Source organism: Pteropus alecto, unplaced genomic scaffold, assembly GCF_000325575.1.
Source record: "Pteropus alecto unplaced genomic scaffold, ASM32557v1 scaffold213, whole genome shotgun sequence".
NCBI lineage: Eukaryota > Metazoa > Chordata > Mammalia > Chiroptera > Pteropodidae > Pteropus > Pteropus alecto.
The window spans coordinates 1,507,226-1,515,585 of NW_006434829.1; the positions used below are offsets into that span (position 1 = coordinate 1,507,226).

At 57.7% G+C, this 8,360-nt stretch overlaps 1 pseudogene; it reads right to left on the reverse strand.

The window, feature by feature from the left end:
• Positions 1-1,084: 1,084 nt before the first annotated feature.
• LOC112478422 lies at positions 1,085-1,203 on the reverse strand (annotated as a pseudogene).
• Between the last annotated feature and the right edge of the window lie 7,157 nt (positions 1,204-8,360).

The window sequence follows — 8,360 nt, forward strand, 5'->3', positions numbered from 1 at the left end:
CCCCGCCGTGGCAGCTAAAATCGATAAGCACCAGCGGTGAAACTTAAAACCAGCGTATGTCTCATAGAACAGATAAAGTAAGTAGAGGCAACGAAACAGAACTCAGTGGAGCTGGCAGGACGCTCAGCGAAGGTTAACTTTGTCTGCTCAGGGGAGAGTGGGGTGCAGCTGAAAGTCTGTGGAGCCCAGGTGTTTCTGGTACCCTAGGGGCTCAGGCCAGTGAGAGGGACTGGCTCATTCCTATGGCCATTCCCAGACTGTCCCTCCTGCAGGGAGCTGTTCTGGAAGAGGCAGGCCCTGCAGGGTTTTAATTGTTATGCAAACGACCTTCCAGCCGAGTCAGCCTTTCTGGCCCAGCCCCGTCAGGGCCTGGAGAAGACCTAGCGTCACTCACCAGCCGTGACCTCCTCTCTGACGCCCATGACCTTCTCTGAAGCCCGTGACCTCTGACGCCCGTGACGTCCTCTCTGACGCCCGTGACCTCCTCTGACACCCGCGACCTCCTCTCTGACTCCCGTGACCCTCTCTGACGCCCGTGACCCTCTCTGACGCCCGTGAGCTCCTCTGCTCGAGGCTCATGTCGCGCGTTGACGCACACGTCCCCCCCACTTTTCTCTCTCAGACTTGACTCCGCTCGTTCTGAGCGGCAGCTGCCCACACTCCAGAAGCGTGAGCTCTGGTTTATACTGTTGCACTTAAAATCTCGGCGAAACCCCCGTCTGTCGCAGAAGGGACTGCGGTGTGCCCTGTGTGCGGCGGGCGGTCGCTGACGCCGGCTTACGCGGCAGAGGCCCTGGAGCCCGCGGCCGGGGCCGGGCAGTGACAAAACAGGGCCCGTGACCCTCTCTGACGCTGGGGGGAAGCAGACGGCCCGTTCTCGCCGTGTCCTCGTGGGCGGAGGGAGCTCGGTGCCCCTTCCTCTGCTCACAGGGCCCTACAGCCGTCCTCACGACCTGCTCTGACCCATCCCCCCCAGAGGCCCCGTGCCAGACGCCGTCACCCGGGAGGTCGGAGCCTCAGCACGTGCTGCGTTCGGAGGGGACAGACGGAGTCGCTGGCGGAGAGGTCACGTTTTTGTTTTTTCCGCCCACAGCGCCCGGTATTCCCAGGTGGTCTCCCATCCAGGTACTAACCAGGCCCAACCCTGCTTTGCTTCCGAGACCAGACGGGATGGGGCGAGTTCAGGGGGCCGTGGCCCCAGACGCGAGGTCATGTTTAAAGGCTGCACGGAAGCAGCGTGCGGGGAACGCTGTAAACCTGAGCGTCTGTCCCCGAAGGCCACGCAGCTTGGCGGCTCCCTCGGGAGGCGAGGGGAGCGACCGAGACGAGATGCGCCATTTACGGAGCACCGTCTGTGTACCAGGCCGTCTGCGCGCGACCGTCATCCTTAACAAAGCCCCCGAGGGGGACGCATCGTTCCCTTCTTCCCCGTGAGGAGGCTCGAGTCTCCGGAAGGTTCTGGAGGGTCGAGTGCTCGATGGCACGGTGGTTCCCGGGCCCGATGCTGACGGGACAGGGACGCTGGCGGGATGGCGGGTCAGGCTGGTCGTCGGGCGGGGCTCGCGGAGGCCGGGCCTTTGTCCTAAGGAGTGGGAGGGGCCACCCCCCGCTGCCTTCGCCTGCCAGACCGTGGGAATGGACATTTTGAACCAGGGCCCCATACCCACCGGTTCCGCTCACGCCCCGGCCCGGAGCGGGCGTGGCCGAGACGCTCTCTGCTCTCTGCTTTGTGAAGTTCCCACTCCCCGGCTCCGGAGCAAGCTCCCGGCTGCTCAGAGTAATTTTAGGACTTCAAGATGAGTTTTTCCTACAAAGTGGACCCTAAGTGGCAGCCAGTGGCGTCGCCTGGGGACGTCCTAAAGAAACGGTTGTCTCTCCTGGTCTTGGAGAAGGGAAAGGGCTGGAAAAAACCCAAGACAGCGGCCTGGACTGTGCCAGAGTCGCCGCGAGGTGTCACGGCCATGGCAGGGCTGCGCCCCGCCCAGGGGTTTCCAGGACGACCTCCTCCCCGCCCCCCGCTTTCCACGCAGAACGGTCCTTGCCGGTCCGCTGGCCCGGCGCGCCCGCGAGGCCCCGTTCACTCCGCTGTAGCCGTTTTTAACGTTCCTGCTGCCGACGCACTGGGTTTGGAGCCACCCCTGTCCTGTTTCCCTCCATCTCAAATACTGAGCTGTTTGCTCAAACCAGAACACTCAAAATTGAAGAAGACATTCTAAACATTCGGGCCAAATGCAAACAGCGGTCAGAACTTGAATAAAAAAGACCTTTTTCTCCCAATCGCATTCATATTCAACACTTACCTGCACACTCTACAATGGAAATATGTCAGCCTGGAGCGCACCCCTGGGCCAGCCACGTGGGAGCCCGTGACGCGTGTCAGAGGCCACTCTTCGCCGTCCAGCACTGTAGCTCGTCCGCGGCAGTGTGCCCGGAATAGCAATTTATTACCGGCGAGATGCTCTGCAGAGTGAAGACCACGTTTCTGGCGTATTATTGGCCGTCTGCATCTGTGCGCACAGGACTTGTCCGTGTTTCACTAACCTGCGTGCCGTCCGAGGCTCGCTCGAAAGTGCCCTCGTGCCTGCGAAGCCCGGAGTGAAATGCAGCTGGTCCAGGGCTCTCGGAGGGGTGGGTGCGTGTAGGGGAATTCGAAGACACCCTCGGACGTGGCAGCGCGTCCCAAACAGCTCGGCACGTCCGTCTCGAGCCCCGGCGCTTCAGGAGCCCCGGGGCTGGTTTCTGTTCAGAGACGCAGGGTGATGTTTGCTTTCCAAGTCCGTAGTGACCTCACTACCCGCCATGACGAACACAAAGGCAACAGCAAGAAGCCGACAAGGACACGGCTCCGAAAATAGATTCGGGGTTCAGCGGGAACGGGGATCGAGGGACGCTGTGGAGAGCCTGGCTCTTTGTCAGAATTTTGGGAGGAAAGAAGTTGAGTCAAGACTCCGTTTCCCCACCTCCCTGCAGCTAGGCGAAGCTGTGCGACCAAATTCTGGCCACCAAGGCATGAGCCTGAGTAGTGAGCACCGTCGGGGACGTTGGCTCGGGACATGTAAGCCTGCGCGTAAGCTTCCCGTGACCTGCCGTCTGGGGGCGAAGCGAGGCCCGGTTCGATGAGCTCGGCAAGCAGCGTGCCGCTTACTTCTCACCATGCGCCGCTGCGACGCGTCCGCTTCCTCCCCACTTCTTGGCAGTGAAGAACAAAGGCACAGAGAGGTCGACCGCCTCGCCCAAGGTCAGACGGCCAGACAGCCAGACGGCCAGACGGGAGCAGGAGCAGCCTCCAGGTACAAAGTGTCCGACCGCAGGCCTGTGGTCTGAAGGGGTGTGCCGCACGCTTCCCCGCAGCCTCCCCCGGGGGCCCGCGGTGCAGGGGCCTCCTCACACATGCTGCCCCGACTTGTCCAGGAGCGGTCACTCCCGGACGTGGGGAAGGCCGCGAACGTGTCCTTGTGCCGTGCTCAGAAAGGGTGCGAGCGGAGTGCACGTCCCGTCTTTTAAAGTCAGGAAGTGCCCCCTTCTCCGGCGTGGGTGTGACCGAGGACCTCGTCCTGCCTTCCTCTTTTAAAAACGAGCTCTAGCACGTGGGGCCCGGCTGAAGGCTACGTTTCCCCAACCCCACTGCCGCTCGCCGGGGCCGTGTGACCAAGCTCTTGCCCGTGAAATGTGAGAAGTGATTAAGGTAACACTTGAGCCTTTCCCTTAAAAACGCTCCCTGGATCTTTGCTTCCCATTGGCTGGGCTGCAGATGTGATGGTGGGAGCGGAAGCAGCCACTTTGGCCTCAGAGATGGAAGCCACATGTTGGGAGTTTCAGTACCTCCTCCGTGAGGAAAAAAAGTAAACTCGTGTCTTGTATTAGCCACAGTATTTTGGGGTCCCTTTTTAAGGGTATCCCAACTAATTCTCTCAGAAATAGGCCTTGTATCTGGCCACTCTCAGCTTTTTCTTAGGCTGCTTTGCAGAGTCTGTCTCATTTCGTGCTTGAAACTCTTTCCGTGGCACACAAGTCAGAAATGTCGTGACTTCCCATGGATTTCCATTTATGGATAAAGGGCCCTCCGAAAGACGCCCAACACCGTGCGCGGCAATTTCTATATTGTAATTATCTGTCAGGACCCTTGAGAAACCGAAAACCAAACACCGCTCTTACGATGTTATAGATTTAAATTTCTATTTTGCAACAAAGCTTTCTACTATACCCTTTGTCATTCCCATTGCACCCCAAAAATATACCTGTGAGCCCACAGAGCTCAGGCTCCCTTCACCTGCCGAGAGAGAAAGGCCTAGCAGCCCCAGCGACATGCTCATTTGTGTGTCTGGAAACCCTTTTGCCAGGGCCTGTCCCGGAACGGCGGCCGTTGCGGGAGAGCCACGCAGTGCCTTGGCCATGGGCAGTCCCCAGAAACGCGTGATTAGCATCCCTTCGCTGCGGATCAAAGAGTGGTCCCAGCCACCATTTCAATTTTCTCTCCAATTTAACGATGATAAAAGGTCCTGGATTCACAGCCCTGAGGTCCTTTCCCGTTATTTATCTACGTAGCGGGTACTGGGGGCTCGTGGAAGCTTGAAATTCTGTGATTGCAGGCTTTGCCTGCAGCTTAGCTCTCTGGGTAATTTCCCCTTCCCACGGGTCATAAATTCAAATGGCCAGAGAGCCAGGCAGGTGGCGGAGGTGTCAGCAAAGCAGGCAGGTGGCAGCAGGGTCTCTATGGAGACACGCCGTGGCTGCACCCCCACGGCGGCCACGTGGGACTGTGGGCCTGGGGTCGCTGGGCCTTCCTCTTTCCTTAGCAGGGCAGAGGTCCGGATTTTTATGAGAAACCTCAGGTTTTTAAAGGTTAATAACTAATTTCCACCAGTGATTTTAAAGCATTTTGGGCAAAAAAAAAAAAAAAAAAAAAATCTGAGCTCAATTAAAACCCCGGCTGCCTTTTCCAGACCTGCCTGTTGGCCCGGGCATGCCTGATGGCAGGGCGGTGACAGCTCGTGACAGGGCCTCGCACACAGTAGGACCGAGGGATTACAGGTGTCAAAGCACCTGGCCGCCTCACATAAACACACGTGGCCTCCTGGGACAGGAACCGCATTTCCTTGCAGCCGTTTTGCCTCTGCAAGGGGAAGCTTCAAGTGGAAACTTCCAGAAGCGGCCTTAAAAAGCAAGTGCCTTTCCTTAGTCTCCTCTCCTCCCTGCTGGCTGGATGTCATATGTGACGTCTGGAGCTGATGCAACCACCCTGTTTCGTGAGGCTGTTAATGAAGGACGTCGGTGGAAAAAGGTGGCAGGGGCCCGTTCCCGCCTGGTCGTGCGGGCACAGTTCCCGCCCTGCAGTGCGTAGCCCTGGGCGGCATTTACAGGATAGAAATGCGTCTCCTCGAGGCTGCTGTTCCTGTGGTCCACATAGCCATTCTCGTCCCTTCGCTCACAGCCCAGAGCCATCGGCCCACGCAGCAGCAAGGAGCTGTCCAGTGCTGACGGACAGTCCGGGCGTGCTTGAAGAGACACACCCCCACCCCAATCCCATGTGAAAAATGTACAAAAGCTTCGCCTCCCCAGCGTTTGGGATCGGAGCAGCTCCCTTCATCCCGCGTCCTAGCCCCAAGCGAGTGAGAATAAAGTCGCATCTGGATCGGAGTCCGAGCCGCTGTTTTCAGGTCTCGCCTTCCAAACGCTGGTTTAGTGTAATGGCCTCGGGCCATCTCGGGCCCTCCTGCTGCACCAGCCACTTGCCGGCAATCTCTAAAGCATCTTCAGGGCGGAGCGTGGCTGTGCCCCGTGCTGTGGCCACGTCCCATGAGAGTGAACTTGATAGTGCTCCTCGGAGTCTCCTGGGAGTAGCCGACAGCATCCGCAGGCGCTGCTTGCCAGCGTGTTGGCCACCGCGTTTCTCCCAGACCAGGCTATCAGGATAGGGCTGAGCTCAGGGTCCATGGCGGCTTGTTGGGGCGTCAGACGGGGGGACAGTATGATTGGGGAGGTGTGGCAGTTGGGCTGGCACAGTAAATTGAGAAAACTTCTTGAAATTTAAAGAGAACAATTTCTGATAGTAGGGTTTTTTTGTTTGTTTGTTTGTTTTATACTGAAGGGAAAAGAGAAAATTTTTTGTGAGCTTCGTCCTTTTTTCACGGGTTCCGTTTTATCTCAGGTTGCTCAAAATTATACGTGCCCGCTAGAGCGATTTCAACACGTCAGTCTTAATCAGGCCAAATCAACTTGAACTTGCTTTGCGTCGGAAGCCTTTTGCTTGGCATTCAGGTGTTCTTGGCCCGTGGTCGACGACGCCCTTATGTTTGTGAAGGGGTGACGGGAAGTCAGCACCTTGCCAGGAGCGAGGTCCTCCAGAGCTGCTGGGCCGAGCCCCACACGCAGCGGTGCCACAGTCTCAGGACGTCACGTGGCTGGCGTTGGGCGGCCCCCGTGGTGGAGAGTCGGCGGTGGCGTGAGGCAGGCCGGGTGCCTGTTCCCGACCCGCCGGTTCGCCGTGCCTCGGAGGGCGCCGAGCGGGACCTGGCCGCCGAACCTCGCTCACACCCGTGTTTGTCCCACACAGCGCTCTTTTCTTAAGTCTGAAGTAATTGCCACTATTTGGAACCTAGGTAACGTCACGTGGGAAATAAAAGGTGTCCGGCTTCTCTGTAATGATCAGCTCTGGGTCCTGGCTTCCTCTTGAGACGGAGCCGGAGCTGCCATTTCCTGCCCGACTCACTGTCCACGCGCACGGTGCCTGAGCAGCCCCGGAACCCTGGCTCTGCGGGTTTTCCACTCCGGCTTTAACAAACGCCACCTGAAATGACAGTAACGAACGTCACGCTGACACTGCGTACCAGGGTGCAGCCCCCGCTGGGAACAGCTCAGCCTCTCTGCCATTTTCTGAAATGACTGCATTGATCATATATGTGCCGGATATTGAAACTCACCTTTGTTAATTAGAAAAAGACATCCAGGTGTCTGGCTTTGTCATTAGAAACACTCCTATTCGTAGGAATAGATTTGTTTTCTTACTCAAGAGTACAGACATCACTTAAAAACAGCCGAAGAAGGAATGGACTACTTGATTAGAAAGGATGTCCTTTTTATGTTTTTCCCCTGTCCTAGAAAGAAGGAATTATTTTTGAAGCCTATTATCTAAAAATGTAGCTACAGCCCTGACAAGTTGTTCTTGTTACTTCTTGCCTAGTTAAGAAGCAAGAACTTGCATAAATGATTAAGGAACATAGTCTTTCCCTTAAGTGTCCAATTTAAATATGTTTATCGCCAAGAATGCCGCGGCTTGAAAAAACGAATTAAGCGATTTTTGCAAAGCAGCTCTCGAAATGTGAGCAGCGAGGCAGGGCCGCCCCTTCCCTGGGGCGTGGAAGGCGTGAGGTTGGCGTTTTGCTTTCGTAACCAGTAGCCGACAGCCAGGAAGGGTGCAGGGCAGGGCTGGGCTCCCCACTGCCCACCCTGGGAAGGAACCAAATAAGAGGCCTGACTGACCGCTCGCCGGGGCTGGGGGCTGCCGGCGGTTGCTGAAGGGACTTCGCAGGCAGATCCAGCATCTCTCAGTAGAAGCCCTGGACCGCACAGGCGGACGGGCCTGGGGCGCGTGCTCCCTCGGGGGGTCGGATTCCTGGGGCTGAGGTCCCTCTGTCGGTCCCTGGCATCACAGGTGGGGCCCCACTGTCCCGGTGAATAGACGCGCTCGTCCCCTCTGCTGCTTCCCCAGGGATCTGCCTTACGGAACAACGCGGCCAGAAGTCTGCCCGCTCCCAGGCTTCCTCAGACGCGCCATCCACATCGGCAGCTTGACACGAAATTCATTATGGCTCAGTTTTAAGGCTCATTAGTTGCTGGATCTTGGTTTTCTACCGAGACGAAGGGGAATTTGTTTCTTACTGTGGAAGCAGGGGAGCGCAGAGTACCTGGCGTCAAAAATATATACGCGTGTGCGAGTGCACACACGCGTGCACACAGACACATATGCGCGTACATGCATGTCATGGACGTGTGTGCATGGACGTGTTTATCATATACAGACACATGCATATGTGCACGCACGTGTGCATGTGTGTCTACATGTGTGCATCGTATGGTATACGCGCATGCACACGTGCGTGTCTGCCTATTCTGCACGTGTGTGTAATTCTAACCACCTTGTGCGTGCCGTGTGCGTGGAGCGGGCCCCATGCCGTCACGGCGGTGTTCGGAGGGGGCGGGCGGGCTGTCGCAGTCAGAGCGCTGTCCGCCGAGGGCGTCCCGGCGTCCTCCGGGGCAGCTCGCCCCTCACCGCCTGCTTTCGGCCGCTTCCCGTTTCGCATTCACCTCCCCGCATCCCTCCCACGGACGCGGGTTCCCTCCCACCCCTTCGTTAACTGGCC